The sequence below is a fragment of the Eleutherodactylus coqui genome, chromosome 13, assembly GCF_035609145.1.
Source record: "Eleutherodactylus coqui strain aEleCoq1 chromosome 13, aEleCoq1.hap1, whole genome shotgun sequence".
Classification (NCBI taxonomy): domain Eukaryota; kingdom Metazoa; phylum Chordata; class Amphibia; order Anura; family Eleutherodactylidae; genus Eleutherodactylus; species Eleutherodactylus coqui.
Genome location: NC_089849.1, coordinates 49,513,203 through 49,533,110, shown reverse-complemented (window position 1 = coordinate 49,533,110; position 19,908 = coordinate 49,513,203). Strand labels below are relative to the sequence as shown.

Below are 19,908 nucleotides of genomic sequence, written 5' to 3'. Positions count from 1 at the left end.
AAGGGGGTGTGAGTCAGACCTGCCCCCTGATTGGCTCAGCACTGAGCCAATCAGAGGCATGCCTCACTCACACCCATTCATGAATTCATGAATGGATGTGAGTCAGACCTGCCCCTAAGGCAGCAGTCACTCACCCATTCATGAATTGAATCAGACCAATCATTGAATCAGACCATCAGAGGCAGATCATTCAGCAGGCGGGGATTTTAAAGCCCCGCCGGCTGAATAGTGGCGAGAAGCAGTTCAGGAGAACTGACAGCGGCCGCGGCTGTACTCCGGCTGCAGCGGAAAGGTGAGTATACAATTTTTTTTTATTTTAACACATTTTAGGATGAATTGCAGGGAAGGGCTTATATATTTAACCCCTTCCCGACAATTCACCCCACGCACACCGGCAGCCCATTGCTTTCAATGGAGCGGTTGTATTGCCGCTCCATTGAATTCAATGGGCAAACATCGTTCTTCTCTGCCACAGCTGTTACAGCTGTGGCAGAGAAGAATGATTTGTCTTCTATATGTTCTCAATGGGGTCGGCGCTGCTGCCGCCGGCCCCATTGAGCGCATATACAGAAGAGAACAGGAATTGCAGATCGTAGATAGGTGCGATCTGCGATTTTTTGTTCTATAATTTATCGGACGAGCGCATAAAAAGCGCTCATGTGTCCGATACCATTGCAAAGCAATGGTTTTAAAAAATCGCCGGACGCATGCGCATGCGCAAATCGCGGCTAAAAACGCCCATCTGACTAAGCCCTTACACTGACTTCACCTTCTCTCTGTTCTTGGCAAGAGAAGTCTAAGGTTATATTCACACAAGTGATTTTTCTATCCTGTTTTCCGACCCAAAAAATTGGTCCAAAATCAGACAAAAATAGGACACATTTATTTTAGTAATTTTTTTTAAACTCATGTAACCATGGTAACTGTAAATAAAAAGGTAAATTAGAAAGCATTTAATATGTGCATGAAAAACGCATACACAAAAGATGGAAATCATATAGAAAACTTGTAGTAGTGCACAATCAGACCAAATATCGCTGACTGAATTTGCAAACACCTGTGTGAATATAAAGGTACATGCCCTCGGGGAATTTTAAAAGTTGTGCCCGAGATTCTCAGACACAACTCGCATCAGATGGCACTCGGACATCCCGTCCATATGCTGTCTGATGTGCTGTACATGGCACATTCAGATGTGCTACTTACATCCGAAAATTAGAAAAGAATAGGACATGCTGCAATTTTTTTTTACTACCAGTCTGAGTAAAATAAGCCTGTGTGCATACACCGATTCAAATGAATGGGTGCTATTTCTGTCCGATTTTATGACTGATTTTTAGGTCCGAAAATCGAATAGAAATATTGTCTGTGTACATGTACCCTAAGGGCGCATTCAGACGACCATATATCGCCTGGGTTTTGAGTCCAGCCAATATACGGCATCCTTCTATGCAGGGGGAGGAGGCTGGAAGAGCCGGGAGCAGTGCTCTGAGCTCCCGTCCCCTCTCTGCCCCTCACCACAATTTGCAATGGAAGGGGGCGGGACAGGGGTGGAGCTAAGTTGTGGGATGTAGCACTGCCCCATCCCGCCCCTCCAATTGGAAATAGTGGCGAGGGGCAGAGTTTTTTTGGGGATTTAGATGATGGATTTATCTTATAATAAAGTTTCTATTATTTATTAACACCAATGAACTTGGTTGTGTCTTTATTTATTTGACAAAGATAAGTTTGATACACATGTATTCTCTTCGTATGGAAATGAAGTTTACAATAAGGCTTCAATGTAATAAAGTTTACAATAAAACTTTGATGTCACTTTACTCTCCTCATAGAGAGATAGATAGAAGGCTCCTAATATATCACTTTTCTTCAACGTGTTTCCCCGCTACATGTGGGCGGATCATCAGGAACGTGATGAGCCAGATGTTGAAAATATTAAAGAGAAAAATGTATTATCAATTGTTGTTAGTCTGAGGTTTCCCAGAGTAGCCTAAAAATATAGAATTTGGTATACATATATTATGGATCTAAAGTGTTCCAAAATATAGTGGCCTAAGATATAGACTTAGATATATACTGTTATTCAATAAATAGTTTTAACTCTATTCAGACAGACCAAATCGGTGTCCTTGGTCATGGTTGATACAGCAATTATATTTATTGGCTGACCAAAGGTACCCCTAGGACTGTATTGAATATTGCAACACTGTTGATGGAGGCAGTGTTGGAATTACGTTTCAAAAACTCAATAGTTGAAACAGACGCTAGGTAGGCTCAAGACTCATAAGGTCTTAGATGAAAAGACCTTCCCTATTAAAAATACTATAGGGGAAAGAATTGTAGCTCCTAAATAGGAGTGGTATATATAGTCTTGATGTAATTGACAACTGTCTATAGAGTCTACCTAGTCAAATGGTCAGAATAGAGTAATTGATGAAAATGGCAGAGCCTTCGTCTGAACTCATTTTGAGTGATAATCGTTACATGTAAATGGGCCTTAATATATCTGAAGGTGGGAGGGTTCTATTCAAAATTTCGGATTTGCACAGGTTGATTTTGAAATTGCTAACCAGACTGTACTTATCGAACTCTTGTACAATGGCAGATAAGGCCCGTCGTAGTTTTGTGATATATACTAGTAGATCGTCAGCGAACGAGCCTACCTTATGTTCAGTGTGTACTGTTTTGTAACCCTGGACCTCTAGGTTTGCCCTAATTGCATTGGCAAGGGATTCCTTGAGCAGGACGTACAGTGTCAGGGATAGTGGGCATCCCTGTTATGTTCCATTCTTAATATTAATCGGATGGAAAAAGCTTTCCATTTACCCGGACCTGCACTGTGGGCTCATGGTGTAATGCCATTTTCCAGCTCCGCAGTCTGTCACCTAGACCTATCTTCCAAAGGGTAGTCTCTAAATCCATAGAATATTTTAACTGTACTGCATTTCAATCCTTAAACGTGAAGGGTCTGTAATATTTCCAGGATATCTGCAGGTACTCCCCTCATTACTGCACTGAGTTTATCTCATATAACTAATGCATTCGTTTTCAGGAAGCTCATTCTGTATTGATCTGTGTTAAAGGAAGTCTAACTCCCGAATATGGCCCATAAACCACTGCCAACACTAGATAGGTGCTATGCTAATATGTAAGATCATACCTCATGTTGTATCTAAAAGTGCAGCCATTAGGGGGATATCGGATGTAACATGTTTAGCTGTATGTAAATGACTTGCAATCCATCTGATGGACAGTCTCTCAGCTCATTTACACGGTCTGGGTTGTCTACCACTTGGCCCTCCACCGCCCCTCTGCTTGCCAAGTAATTGGACCTGTAGATTTCATTCGTTAGACGGAGGACAAGCTGAGAAGGACCAAAGGATAGGCGGCACTGATCAATACAAGCTGGAAGACCACCCATTGGACAGATTGCACCTCATTTATATAAAGCATGGAGAACATATAACAGGTGATATCTCCATGATGGCTGCACTTTCGTAAAAACATGAAGTATGATCCTGCATATCAGCAGAGCGTCAGTCTAAGGCTAGCAGTGATTTATGGTCCATATTCAGGTGGCAGACTTCCTCTAAACCCTTCTATGCATACAGTTTACATTCTCAGGACAGGAGTGGGAAAATAAGATGTTTGTTCTTCTCATTCTGTTGCAGTTGGCTGGTTGACCTCTTTCATCATAGTATTAACAATGCATTAAGAAAAGTTATAGAAAATCAGGTTAGTATTGAGATTTTTTTTGTTAACCCGGCTACCCCTCAAAATGAATAAAACATGATATGAGATGTATATACCCTTAAATGGTACTACTAAACAATACAGCTCACTCCCATAAAATAAGCACTGTACAGCCCATTTGCTGAAAAAAATCAAAAAGTTATGGATCTCGGAATATGACGGTGGAAAGCAATGCTTGTTTAAAAAAGAAGTATCTTTCCTTTTTAGGAGTAGTAAAACATAAAAAAAACTGTATAAATTTGGTATCGCCATAATTTTAGTGACCCACATGTTCACATGCCTTTTTTACTGCAAAGTGTGATTGTTCTCAGTATGAGAAACCAGGTAATCTTGTAGATATGATGCCTTTTAATGGCTAACAAAAATACATGATGTTAATGCGAATTTTCAGACCTCACAGGGTCTTTCATCAAGTCACAATGAAATGGAGGTGAAGAGGCATGCATATTTGTGCACACATACGTATGATAAGGCACAGACATGGATGTGATTAATTTGTACTTAGAAGAATACTACAACAGAAATACAAACATAGATGTGAAGGTTTTATGGTCTCTGTATTAGTGTTAAGAGATCATCAGGTCAGCAGTGGTATCGGATCTATAGATTTCACATACCTCCCAGTCAGGCATGAATCCTTTTGAAGAATTTATCCCTCTGTTGAAGGTGTCAAAAGTTATTATAAATTTGTATTCCCAAATTATTCTATGGCTTTGTGATTTGAAATTGCCTTTCAATATAATAACTCTCATGTCCTCCAAGTTGTGTCTGTAACTAGAAAAGTGCCTGGCCACAAATGCTTGACACATTTCACCTACATTACCTTTTTTAACGTTTTTGAGTACATTTTATACCCTGTTTCCCTGAAAATAAGACATACCCTGAAAATAAGACATAGCATGATTTTCCAAAATTTTTGAGGATGCAAAATGATTTTTCAGGCTTTTTGAGGATGCTTGAAATATAAGCCCTACTCCAAAATTAAGCCCTGCTAACAGTTAATTAAAAAAGTCAATTTAAATAGTGTCCAGGCAGCTACACATGTAAAAACGTTAAACCTTTTTGAACAAAAATTAATATAAAACACTGTCTTATTTTCGGGGAAACACGGTAGTACCATTAAAAAGTACTACCTGTCCTGCAAATAATAGGTGGTCATACAGCTATTTTGATGGAAAAATAAAAAAGATATTGGAAGGTAGGAAAGAAAAATGAAAAACAAAAGAAAAATCTCTGACCTGCATTGATAAAAAGATAAAAAATATTATGGCTCTTGGAATGCGGCAACACAAAAACAATTTTTTTTGTAAAATAGCAAAACAAAAAAACTTTGGAAACTTGGTATCACCAAAATTGTATCGACCCAGAGAATGATGTTGTCACGTTATATACTGTATTCTGCATGATGAACGCTGCAAACACAGAACCCCAAAAAACAATGGTGGAACCCCCCCCCCAAAAAAAAATGTAATTAAAATTTTACAATACATTAGAATATATGTGCCCTAAAATAATGACACTAAAAATACAACTTATCAGCTCAATGTTTGAAAAACAGTTGTGTGATCCAGACACCCCTTTTACTGTTCCAAGTACTGGTTGCCCCCATCTACTAAGCAAGGACAGTAGTTGTGTCTTACATAGTTTTGTCGGTTTATCCCCTTAGATCTGTCCTTTAATTAGTAATGCAATTACAAGCAAATTGGAAATCAGAACTGCAAATCAGGTAGGCTGAATATTTCAAATGCAGCTCGCCACACACGTATGTTAAAGGGGTTCACTGAATTTGCATTCATAAAGTTGAATAAAAATAAGATATCGCTAAAGTATGTACTAAGCCATGACTGGGGGTGTAGGGGCAATGCCATTATAATTAATAGCTCCCTCTGTGAACACTTCCTATGCCACGATCTACATAGATCACGGCAGGGAAGGGGTTAACAGCGGAGGGGCGCATCTCTGTGACTGACAGCCGGCTCCCGCTGCGGGATAGCGCAAGATCATAAGTGATCTCGTGCTATCCCCAGGACGTAAGTTTACGCCCTGTTGCGGGAAGTACCCAGCTGCCAGGAAGTAAACTTACGCCCTGGAGCGGGAAGGGGTTAAAGGTATCACTGATTTTGACACATGTCATACAGATATATGGTTCTATGAATGGAAGTCCACCTCCATATCCCCATACAATTATGAGCACAGTGATTGGCAAAGTAAAGAAGAACAATCTCACTACCCCTGATTTTCCAGCAATGGTTCTTATTTATTGTCAGAGGAGCGGACGTTATTGCAATTGAACTGATGTGTAGCTACTATGAAGACACACTTGTATGCTGCTGTACGGGTCCATACAGATAGGAGTCTACAGGTGCATGAAAAGAAAATGATATATATGTAGTACCAGTCAAAAGTTTGGACACACCTTTTCATTCCATGGTTTTCCTTATTTTTTACATTGTGGATTTATATTGAAGACATAGAACTATGAACGAACAAATATGGAATTAACCCTTTCCTATCCAATTTGTATCCTGGTTTTCCTAGGGGGCTTACTGTTTTTCTGCTGTTATACAACGGCGCTATATGCTGGCTAAAGCCAGTACTACATGAGGTGACACGTTGGATAGGCTCCGACAGCAGAGAGGCTGGCAATATACAGTAAGAGAATCCTGACGGACGTCTTCCAACATCGGAGCTGTACAGCCTTAAACCATAATGTCTTCAGAGGTCAGACAGTGGATTGGAAAGGGATAAGTACTAAACAAAAAATGTTTTAAACCAGAATGTTTTAGATTCTTCAAAGTAGCCCCTTTTTGTGTTGATGACAGCTTTGCACATTCTTGCATTCTATTAATCAGCCTCATGGGAAAGTTACCTGGAATGGCTTTTCAAAAATCTTGAAGGAGTTCCTAGTAGTTTTGAGTACTTGTTGGCTGCTTTTCCTTTACTCTCCCTAAATGATCTAATTTAGGTTTAGATCGGGTGGTTGTGGAGGTCATGTCATCTGACACAGCACTCCATCACTCTCCTTCTTGGTCAATTAGCCCTAACATAATCTGGAGGTTTGTTTGGGGTCATTGTCCTGTTGAAAAACAAATGATGGTTCAAACCAGATAGGACGGCATGTTGCTGCTTCTGGTAGCCATGCTGGTTAAGTGTGCCTTGAATTTTTACTAAATCACCAACAGTGCCACCAGCTAAACACCCCCACACTATTACACCCCCTCCTCCATGCTTAACGGTGGGAAGCAGGCATGTAGAAACCATCCGCTCATCTTTTCTGCGTCTCACAAAAACATTGCGGTTGGAACTAAAAATCTAAGGTCCATTCCTTGTGTTTCTTATCCCAAGCAATTCTGTTGTCCCTATTGATGGTCCTCAGTAGTGGATTCTCTGCAGCAATTTGAGCATAAATGGATAATTCTCACAGTCTCATTCGAACAGCTTATATATGTTTCTGATACTTGCTTTCTGTGAAGCGTTATAGTGGGTTGTAATCTGAGGTGCCATTAATTTGCGGTTTCTGAGGCTGGTACCTCTTCTGCGGCAGAGGTAACTCTTGGTCTTCCTTTCTTGGGGCAGTCCAGGTTCATCACATTTATTTTAGTTTCATTATTTCAATTTTTCCATCCTTAAAGATTTCAGTTTGTTTTTCAAAGGAATTCTACAGATAACGGGTCACATCGAAGGTGGAAATAACTCTGAAATGATTCATCTTGGATTTTTTTAACAAGACTAAAATATGGACTTTTAACAGGGATGTGTAGACTTTTTATATTCACTGTACTTTGAAGAATATAAAATATACAGCCTATTATGGTTTGCTCAAGTTTTTTCTTTACTACTTAATTCCATACATGTTCCTTCATAGTTTTCATCTCTTCAATATGAATGTACTGTACAATGTAGAAAATAAAAAAAGAGCAAGAAAAACCAGGGAATGAAAAGATGTGTCCAAAAGTCTGACTATTATATATAATATATACACAGACACGTCTGACAACCAACAGTAAGATTGGGTTGTGTTTTTTCTGGACTTAAATATTGATGAGATGACTTCTCTTTTTCCAGGTACTACCACTATCAAATGTACGGCATTGAGACTAGTATGCAATAACAAGGCTAAACAGCCCTTTAAATCACTGATGGGCTGTTCATTGGCAGTGCCAGGAGTCGGGCCCTCACCAATCTGATATTGATAACCTAATATAATGATAGGTTGTCAACATCTAAGTCCCGGAAAACCACTTTAAAGTGTTTGACCAATGTGTGACTAGTATACTTATATCCAGCCTTTTGAACACATTTAGCAAATCAGGGTGTAATTTGTAAGTATTTTTTAATCTTTTGAGCTATTGACATATGGTTTTCAAACCCTTTCCGTAGATAACTACTACTCTGGCCAAAGTTTCTGTTAACTCAGGGAGGATTGTTGGCAACTTGCAGCTTAGCGGGTTAGTACATACTTTTTCCTTTTCTCATTGGGCGCACTTCAACAAACTCCCCCAGACTATTTTAGAACTCTTCCAGTTGCAAAAAACGTCTGGAACCACACCTTACTTGTTTCTCCATCAGGTGCATCTCCTCTGCACACTCATTGGTAATTTTGTTTGCACTGAAATTATTGATTTTGCTTTTCGGCATAGCACACTACTGTTTTTGCATGACTTTGCAGAGTCACCATTTTGCTTCAAGCAACCATAGTGCTGTGTAGGTAGCTAATTACAATCCATCATTTATCAGAAGTTCATCATATTGATTGATTGAAATGTGGAACGTTTGAACTGAACACCCTGTATTTTATAGTGGCCCTGCAAAGTATTGCAGCTCATTGCAACTCATTCTCATACAAATGAATAAGACTGAGCTTCGTTTGTCTATGATAAAACTCAGAATGTATTGCAGAAGAAATACCAAAAAGATGTCTACAACATGCTCCTGTCTATATACCACCAGGGGTTAGAGAATCTGAACCCTCCTTAGAAAGGAACTGCCTTGCTGAGACAACCCCTGTGTTAAATTCAAGCTGGACGAAAGCACGGCACTCGTCACAGATGTCACCAACATATAAGGCTGAGAAGTAATTAATGTCCATAATGGACTAATATGCACATGTAATAAAAATCAACACATGAGAAACACCAATAAAGGTGTTATACCTAAACAATTTTGGCATGGTGGACCCTGCCTAAAAGCAAGGTGATTGTCCCAATAAGGACGGCCTCACATCTCTAACCCAGGGGGGCCTAGCCTATCCTTATTTAGAGTAGGGAAGAAGCCTTACAGTATAAGTATCATCACTGTTACTTAGCTGTAGAGGACTGCTGCCACACCAAACATCTCTGGCAGGAAAATCACAAGCACCCATGTAGAGGCGGGCCCAGAATATATACACTCTCATTATGATGATTGGCTGGCTGGGGAAAGACCTCCATGTTGGCCAATTAGTCCTTATACCACAAGAGATATAGAAGCAGGGAAGAGAAGATGAGATATCAAGCATTTAGGGATTGTTGACAGACGACCCCTAAGAGAATTTCTGCAGTGGCAGGAAAGACTAATTGGCACCCAGTGCTGAAGACGCAGTCATGTAGGTCAAGGCTAACGTCATGACATTACCCCAGCTCTACTTTCTGATTTAGGCCTTGAAAATAAAACTTGTCCATTGTTTAATGAAAAGTGATATTATTTTTAAAATACTTGGTTATCAACATTTCTGCTCCCAGTTATCAGTTGTGCACCTCCATTGCTTACTTCCAGAGGAGGTGATCATGTGATGATCCCGCTCCTTACAGTTACCAGAGCCGTGTCTTGCATGTATTAAAGCCTCACATGACTTATGTGCAGAGAGATGAATCGGTGTCCAGGTGTTCCTGTAAATAACCGGATGATGAATGATGTCTTCTGTTCATGCAGAGATTCTGACCAAGGGTTATCCGCTGCCACTTCTGGATAATGTGCAGCTAACAGATGTCATCCTACAGCCACAGCAGGTTTGTCCTTGCTAATATCTGAGTATGAACATGATCATTAGACATCCTCAATGTCACCAATATGTTTTGTTTTGTAGAATACAATTAAGTCTATTAAGAAAAGACCACCAAATCAGAGTTGCTAACCATCCAGAAATTCTTGAACAGTCCGTAATAACAGGGCACATTTTCCAATATCCATAAAAAAAAGTTGATGTATCCATGTTTGTTTGAGGTTGGTGTCACTTGAGTAGGTAATTATGACTGTAACTATCAGTATTTTACAGCTTACTTACAGTTCATATCAGTATCTGACCGATAACCACCTATCTCTTATAATCCTTATCATGCAGTACAATTTTCCAATGTGTCCGTAAAAAATGTTGACTGTCCGTGACTTTTGGATAAGTTGTCCAATAAAAAAGAAAAATTCAGATTGCCGACCTTGCACTAAATCCCTATGCTGCGGGCCATTCCCTGAATAGGGATGAAAATGAATGAGCTGTTAAAATCCAGCATGGTCTATCTTTGTGGAATTGAGGTCCTTATAACTACATCAAGTGAAAATAAAAATATATGAAAGCTAATACAAGAATCGTTTCCCAGTCATTAAGGTCAAAACTGGCTTACTCGTTAAGGAGTTAAATTGTTGGCAATTACATCAGATGCAAAACATCTACAAAATACACAAATAATAATAATCTTTATAATTATTCTGAAATGACCTTTGGATGTGAAGGAGAATCAGGAAGGGGTAAAGTTTCTCCTTGCAGAGACCATCAAGTAGGAGGAGACTTATAAGGCCATGCATGCTTCTCTGAGAAATTTGGTGTGCAAATGGTAGAGGTTACAATGCCTCTGCAGCGCCTCCTATTAGAAAAAAGCTTTTCTCCGCTTCAAGTCAAACTTCATGAAGCTCATGATAGAATCCCTTTAATGAAACTGGAATTGGAAGTACAAAGATTTTCTGTTTTGGCTACACTAAAGTCATGCTTATGGATCTTTGAAGATATGGCTCACACAAAATACATAAGAAGAACAGCAGTGTAAAACATGGTAAGGGCACGGTCAGATGAGCCAATTTTGTGCATGCCAAAGGGCACATGAAAAAACACTTGTCTCGCGTGTGCTGAAAACGAGTAAACAGGCAAAGTTTCATATGCGCAGCACATGAAACATTGCACGTTCACTGGAGCTGCTGAACTTGAAGAAGCAGCAGCTCCAGGTAGAGAGAGACAAAGCCCTGCAGGGCTTTGGGATTTCCCCAGAGCAGGAAGAGTGAGCGAAGCTATGGAAGGTTTCCTCAAAGCAGAGGGAGACGGAGTGGGACTATAGGGTAATCCCCCATAGCTCCGCTCTCTCTTCCTGCTATGGGGAAATCTATAATCCCATTCTCTCCCTGCTATGGGGATCCCCAAGGAAGATGCCCATAGAGCAGAGAGGGGGGCAGGGCTACAGAGAAGGAGTGAGGCTAGAAAGAAGGGGTGTGACTAGAGAGAAGGGGTGGGGCTATCGGGATTCCACTAAAGATTCCACATAGCAAATCATAGAGGGGGCGTGGATAGAAACGGATCTAGTCCTGCCCTCTCCTTCCATGCTCTCCGAAGAAAGCCTTGTAACCCTGCCCCCTCTTTCTCCCTGCTATAGGAAATTCCCTTAGGGAGAGAGGTGGAGGGAGTCCCCTACTGCCCCCGCTGCTGGGGCATTACCTAGCAGGGAGGCAGGAGGAATACCCTGCAGTTTACAGCAGGGCATTTAAAAGGTGCTGCCCAGAAGACAGACAGACGTTCGATGTCAGATCACCTCTAACTCCTGATGCTTTATCTTATTGTCCATGCCCTTTAATCTCATTCTACTGTATATCTAGAAATTACTACATTATGGTGAATCTGTAAAGAGTTTTTTTATCTTACTTTTTTTAGTACTGTCTCACTGGTATCACATTACTAACACTATTTTTTCTTTCAGAATTTCCTTCTTTTTGGGGCAAATGTTCATTATGGTAAAACTTACAACAGCACCTGGCTTAATGGATTTGTGACATCTATATGATCCATTTTGATGCAACACGATTGTAGACTTGCAGAATGTAGATACCAACTCCTGTGACTCGGGATCAATGACATATAGACATTAGTAGAATCACTGATAGGGGGGGGGGGTTCCCAACTATGAGACTCCCACCTTATAGAAGAATGTGGATCCCATCATTTGCACGGTTAGAACATCAATTTTAACCCCTTCCCGACATGCAATGTACTTGTCCTGATTAAATTAATCCCGTGTGGTGAACACAATAAAAAAAAAAAAAATTGCGCAAGGCCAAATTTGCATTTTTTTGATCACCCCGCATCCCAAAAAAATGAATAAAAAGTGAACCAAAAGTTGTTCATACCCCAAAATTGTATAAATAAAAACTACATGTCACCACACAAAAAAACCTAGCCCTCGCACAACCTGATCAAGGAAAAGAAAAACAGTATTGTTTTTAAATTGCATTACATTAAAAAAAAACTATATAATATTTGATATCACCGTAATCATAACCAACGCACAGACTGAAGATAAGATGTAATTTTTTCTATATAATGTCAAGGACTGGGGTCTGGTTATAGGAAGTCCCTGGAATACTGCCCGCACCCCCTGTCCGTTCCTACTTTCCCCCTTAGGCTAGGCCCTAGGGTGACAACTGGGCGACAGTCCCTAGCCTCACTAGGGATGAGGGGCAGAAGTCAGACTCAGGCCTCAGTCACACGGGCGCATCGGCATCCGTACACCGGCGCCGATGCGCCCGTGTGACTGACAGTTAGAAGACGGCCGTACCTGAAGACGGACGTCTTTCTCCAGCGCTGCTGAAAGAACACATGACTGGTAATGAAGCCGGTCACATGTTCTTTCCTCCGGCGCTGCAGAGATGTCCATCTTCAGGTACGTCCGTCTCCTTCCTGCAGTCACACGGGCGCCGATGCACCCGTATGACTGAGGCCTTACAGACAAACAAGGTACACACAAACACAAAGGCAATCCGGGTTGGCAACTGGAGAATACGCAGAACAAGAGGGGTTAGGCAAGCCAAAGTCAGGTACGAAGCAAGAGGATCAAAAGCTGGGGATTAAATCCAAATATGCGGGTATAGCCTGGAGACAAACACACTGGCAAGGATCTGGAGAAACTGAGGAGTTTAAATGCTGTCAGAACTCCCTCCCCGGCAGCTGATTGGGGTGGGGAGTCTGACAGCAGCAGGACCAAATTAGACGCTGGGAGAACAGTCCCCAGTGCTTGCAGAGACAGAGCAGAGCAAATGCACCCGGGAGTTATGGCAATGGGGATGCGCACGGCTGGAGCCAACGTCCAGGACTGCGGCGGCCAGTGCAGGTCACCAATACTCCCCTGCGCCGCACCCCATCAGCCCAGGTGATAGGACCGGCGGTGTGGGAATGGAGACCCAGAGAGCCGCCAGTCCTGACACATAATGCACATCGTAAAAGCAATCACCCACCAAAAATTGCACAGTTGGATTTTTTTTTTAAATTTCTCCCCACTTTGAAATTTCTAAACATTTTTTACAGTGTGTCATATGGTATATTAAATGGTAGCATTGAAAAAAAACTCATCCCACAAACAACTAGCCCTCAGACAGCTACGTAACCAGAAAAATAAAATAGTTATGATTTTCTGGAAGTGGGGAAGAAAAAAGAATTAGAAACAATGAAAAAAGGCTTTGGCAGGAAGGGGTTAAAGGGGTTGTCTCATGAAGAAAATCCTAATCTATATACCCAATTAGGGCATAGCGCATCTATCTCTTCTGTAAGTGCAGCTCCTGTTCTGTATACATCACAGAAGGGGAAATATCAAAACATAAATCACAGAAGACGACCGTTACTTACTGCCTGAGGAGTGCATATAGATGCATCCTCTCACCATGCAGGTAGCTGACTACCAAATGGAGGAGCCAATAACACCTGTGCAGGACACCGATATAAGAACCACTCACACTGCCTCCTGATAATGAGGGGGGTGGATGCTTGGTGTACACTCCCACACATAGTGGATACAGGGTTCCAGACCATTCTGATATATGTAGTTCACCATGCAGACCAGCAACCTATTAATGACGCCATGATAATTCGGCGAGTTGCCCTGCATTTCCATCAGTGAACCACATTGGTACTGCCACCCTGGGCTCCCCCTGAAGTCTTAAAGCCACATGACATGTGAATGATAGATAATAAATGCAAGGCATTGGTTGGATGTTGGCCAAGATCATTGAGCCCACTAACCACTTCATGGTTCCTTGCGTTGTAGTGGGTCCCTACTCTAATATAAATGCATCACAGAAGGGGAAATCAAGAATTAAAAACAATCACAGAAGACATCCATTACTTACTGCCTGAGGAGTGCATATAGATGCATCCTCCTCTAACCATGCAGGTAGCTGACTACCAAATGGAGGAGCCACAATAACACCTGTGCAGGACACCGATAAAACACCCACTCACACTGCCTCCTGATAATGAGGGGGGTGGATGCTTGGCGTAAACTCCCACACATAGTGGATACAGGGTGCCAGACCATTCTGATATATGTAGTTCACCATGCAGACCAGCAGCCTATTAATGACGCCATGATAATTCGGCGGGTTGCCCTGCATATTCATCAGTGAACCACATTGGTACTGCCACCCTGGGCTCCCCCTGGAGTCTTAATGCCACACTGCATGTGAATGATAGATAATAAATGCAAGGCATTGGTTGGATGTTGGCCAAGATACATGAGCCCACTAACCACTTCACGGTTCCTTGCATGTAGTGGGTGCCTACACTAATATAAATGCATCACAGAAGGGGAAATATATAAAAAAAAATAAAAACAATCACAGAAAAATGCCCATTACTTACTGAGTGAGGAGTGCATATAGATGCTCCTGTTCTGAAGGATTAGAAAGATGACTGTTCATCTAAATAGCCACCATTTAATACACCAATTCTGTATCTTACTGCTGCCCTTGTTTGTTCCACTACATACAGTAATTGACTTTCTTCTCACAAGTAAATGATTTGTACTTATTAATTATTTATTTCCACACTACAATTCTTTATTGTATTACTTTTTTTAAATATCTGATTACATTTTTGAAAGTATTTTATTTAAATGATTATGAGGGCGGCCATCTTGTCTAAGCTGTGAATGGTCGTTCCAGAGAATTGCTTTACAGGAGACAAGATATCTTATTGATTTCTATGGGAGAGTGTTGAGGGTATGCTATGTGATCTTTGCAGAGGTCATTGTGCAGGGATGAGATGGAGGTGAGCTGTGACAATCTGCTATAGTGAATGGTGAATCCTGTTATTTATATAGAGGTGTCTCTTTCCATTGTAATCAGCCTCTGATGATAATGAGATGACTGCTGAGAAGATTTCTCTACAGAACAGGAAGTGTCGGACTATTATGAGCCTCAGTAGTCAGAGTGAAAACTGCAAGATTTCAAGATTTCTTTAAATATAAATAATGATATAAAAATAAAGAAATGTAAATATTATATATTTAAGATAAAAACTTTATTTAAGCAGTAGATTGCTTTTTGATGACAGATTATTTTTAAATATACTAGATGTCCACCTAAAATGCAAAGACTGAACCTAAATGAGCCAAGCTTACAACATTTCAGAGGAATTCATTACAGTACTTTTAAAAGTATTCAACTACTGAGGGACAATAGAATCCATGTCTGGCCATTCCTTTGTTTTGAGGTGTACTGAGATAATAAGCATACCCCAGTGTGAGACAGATGCTTCCCTCCTTACTTTCCTTCTTGGCTCAAGATGTCCTGAGACGTTTGGTGTAAGGGGCTTTGAAATAAAACATGATTTTGTGATGCCGTCTATGATATATGAGTCTGTGTGGCCACCTAGTGGTTGTAAAGTTTCAGCTTGTCAGAGGTTTTGTCAGCATGTTGCAAAATTGCATTTAACCCGTCAAGACCAAGCCTGTTTGTGCCTTAATGACCAAGCCAGATTTTGGGAATCTAGTATGTTTCATTTCAGCAGAGAATAACTTTGTAAAGCTTTTGCACATCCAAGAAATCCTGAGCTTGTTCTTTCATCACATATTGAACTTTATTTAGGTGGTAAAAGTAGATTGATACAATTTGCATTTACCGTATTTTATTGTATAACAGGGGCACTAAGGGGAAGAAATGGGGAACTGTCTGCATATGCGAACTTGGTTGGGACACAGCGCTGGAACGGGCACCGGGTGAGTACAGGACGCAGCTGCCTGGACTCCAAGTTCCCTGAACTCTGAGCCGCATAATGTCGTTCCCTTAATGTCATTTAAAAGTACATTATGATACCAAATAATAATAACAGAATGACAGCAATCTTGGGTTTTGAATTAAGACGCTTGCCTTAGCACAACGTATTTGCGCAGCAAACGAGGCTTGTTTGCGCCTGAGTACTTTACTGTACATATTTGTGCTGTAACAGCAAGTTGAAATGTGTGAGGGACCCCGCCCCCTAATTTAAGTGTCAAGAATCCAATGCTGTTTTACGTTGATTTGAGCCTATGGATGTTCCGTAATGACTGGCCTGAACCCTACTGAACATCTTAGGGACGAACTAGAATGCCAGGTCAGGGAATAATAATAATCTTTATTTGTATAGCGCCAACATATTCCGCAGCGCTTACATAGACAGGGGGGAATACAGAAAGACAAATACAAACATTACAGAACCACGGTTACATATAGTAATCAGTTGATTGATACAATAGGGGTGAGGGTCCTGCTCCAACGAGCTTACATACTACAAGTAATGGGGTGATACAGAGGGTAAAGGGGCTGGAGATGTACATGGTATTGCGAGGTGGAGAGTGAGCGATGCTATACACATAGACCATGGTCAGACATTTAGCCGTGTGACGGCAGAAACGGTGTGACTGCAGGAGCGGTTTATGATGGCTAGCAGGGATTGCAGTCAGTAGGTCAGGGAGCATGTTATCAGGCGGAGTACAGAGAGGTTTGTTTAGGGAATGCGGTATGCCTCCCTGAAGAGGTGCGTTTTTAGAGCACGCCTGAAGTTCTGCGAGTCCTGGATTGCTCGGGTAGCCTTTGGGAATGTTTTTTAGAGAACTTAACAGACATTTGCAGGATGAATGAAGGGAAATACGAGCTGAAATCTATCTGATGTTAGTAAAACGTATGCTATGGAGAGTATCCAATGTCATTAGGGACAAAGAAGGCCCACTAACTAATAACATATGGAAATAAATGCTACTTTAATTCTTGTTCAGGTGTCCAATTACTTTTTTGAAAGATTCGGTAGACTGAATCCATGGCGCAGATGAGAACACAGTTTAGTAAGTGGAAACCTGTTGACCTACTTTAACTGCCAGCCAAACAATACTGACTGCTAAAATAATACCGAAATCATAAAGGAAAGAAGAACAGAAAGCCATGTACTTAGAAAGCAGGAGGAAGCGTGAAGTTCCTCCAAGTACTGTTGTAATGATGTTGTGATGCTTCTTTCTGAAACATTACTACTCTGAAGAAAAATCAAAGGGTGGCAGGCGGTGGCAAAGGAAGATGCCAGCAACGTGTTATGGAAATGCTAAAACGGTGCCTGCTGCATTTATTTGTAGGCATATGAGTTGCAGTAACCCCATCACTATTTTATCTGCCCGCAGTCGACTACTAATTGCTATTCTCTCGAGCATAGATGTTGGAAACAAGCTGAAGGCTAGTCAAACAAAGACCTTATTGATTCCATTTGACTATTGACATTCTATGGTCTGTGTGGTTTCCATCTAAATCCTGCTTTAAGGAATTTGGACAGATCCCTGGAACATAGAATAAAACTTGGCGTTAATGCATCCAAACCACACTACTGGTGTGAAACCCATATGGCCCATGCCTCTGTCAACAGACCTTAAACTGCTATTTACAGTACATAAGCCTGCAAATCCAAGCAGGCCCATACGTACCACATAGGCAGGCCATTCCATCCCACTACCACAAGGCCAGAAAAGTAGGGAAGCTAGCAATGAGCTGATCCTTACACAGTAAGAAATAGGAAAAAACTAATGGCTCTAAAGTCTCCTGTCTTTCCCAACTACAATAAGCACCATTTCCCACAAAGTCTGGTTATTATATATATGTCACAGTGACACAGCTTTCCAATACAGTTTCTTAGAAAGCTGATTCCCGTACTCATGTATAATGACCCTTTAAATAACACAATCCATAACCCGGGTTCGATCACCGGAGATTTGTGCAATGTTAGAGTCTGCAATATGAGCCCTATCTCCTATAGTAGGGCTGCTAACATACTGTCTTTAACCCTTTCCGCAGTGTGCAAACTTAGATTAAGGCTAGCCTCACTTACAATATGTCGCATGTAGGTACTCACTTCGACTGACCCAGGCTAGTCCAGGGTCAGGAGTGCTCCTTCGCCATGGTTTCTGTAAATCCTTGTTGCTGTTCAGGTGTCCTGCTGGCCTGGACGCACAATGTTTACTTTCTCTTGGCTGCAGACACAAGGCAGCTCCTGCAGCTTCCCCTCACAGGCAGCAGCTCCTCAGCTCTCTGAGGCCCAGCATCAGCAGCACCTCCAGATCACTCTGCTCAGCAATTTCTCTCCGCTGTGACCAAGCACAAAAATGTCCCGTTTATAACCAAGGCTCCAGTCTCTAGAAATTTCCTACTGAGCATGCTTAGTTCTAATGTGCCAAGATTTGGTGCTAATTTCGGCAACATTTAACCCTTTGTTGTAGCCCCTTATAGTACAAAAGTCAAACAAGAAGAAATATAATAGCCACTAAATAGAGAAGAAACTGTAACTTTTAATAGATAATATGCTAATATATAACTATTACCTGTAGTCTCTAGGGACTCAGAGGCGTAATTTTGAAGCTGCTCGGCCCAAGTGAAAAATTTGGAACTGGGTCTGCAACTATAAACCTGCATTAATAGTATTGGTTTGCAATATGGGAAAAAGAGACCTTATGGGCCCCCTAGGGCTCCTGGGCCCGTGTGCGACTGCACCCTCTAATTCCCCACCAAAAATGCACAGTACCTGCATAACAAACTATCACCATGATTCCATAGTGCAATGATAAAGGTATATAAATTTAGTTAAGAGTATATCACAGGCAAGCCATTTATGCAGAATAAATGTAGGCAAGGAAAAATGTAGCAGTCTTACCAATACCTGGAGGCTGCACTAGTCACTTTTTGGGGAATTCAGTACTGCCAAAGTGTACACGCGAAAGAAATTGTTCTTTCTTTATCAGACCTTTATCAGCTAATATACCCTAAGAAACTAACACGGAGTAGCTGCCTTGATAAGGGCGACCTTATCTGGAGGATTTTCCTTTATATTGAAAACCCTCTGGTATCCCTAAAAAGGGGGGTAAAAGGTAATAAAAGTCCTAAACATTTTCTTATAGAAAATGTACTTTAAAATGCGCCTCACTTGCAGTTTAAAAATGCTTTTGTAGCTACATGAAAGGTGGACTTACCCGGTGCCAGAAGGGTTAATCCGGTGGTGAAGGAGTTAACCCCTCTGCACCTGTTGTCCACGTTAGCCTTCAGCAGGTTTCTTGCTTCTCCATGTTTCTTTTTTGGAGTGGCGTCCAGGGATATCCTTTCACCGTGTTTGCAAGCACGGTCGGGCTGGATAACTTAGTATAAAAGTAAAAAATAAAAAATAAAAACTATCCCGTGCCTTGGCAGAAAACCAAATAAAAAAAGATTGGTTTTCTGCCAAGGCGCGGGATAGTTTTTATTTTTTATTTTTTACTTTTATACTAAAACATTTTCTTATGCATTTTACTGCTGGATAGAGATGAGCGGGCATACTCGCTAAGGGCAATTACTCGAGCGAGCATTGTCCTTAGCGAGTATCTCACCGCTCGGAAGAAAAGATTTGGCTGCCGGCGCGGGGGAGCGGTGAGTTGCGGGAGTGAGCAGGGGTGAGCGGGGGGGAGAGAGGGAGAGAGAGATCTCTTCTCCGCCCCCCCCCCCCCGCTCTTCCCCACCGACACACGAATTTTTTCTTCCGAGCCGGCAGGTACTCGCCAAGGGCAATGCTCGCTCGAATAATTGCCCTTAGCGAGTATGCTTGCTCATCTCTACTGCTGGACTCATCAAGGAAATACATGTTTCATCAGAACTATTATTGTTATACTGTTA

General features: G+C 41.4%; 1 protein-coding gene across 2 annotated transcripts in view; it reads left to right on the top strand.

Moving 5' to 3' along the window:
- LOC136588725 (bactericidal permeability-increasing protein-like) overlaps positions 1–19,908 on the top strand; it is a 68,332-nt gene that overhangs the window by 1,775 nt on the left and 46,649 nt on the right. The window lies entirely within an intron of this gene.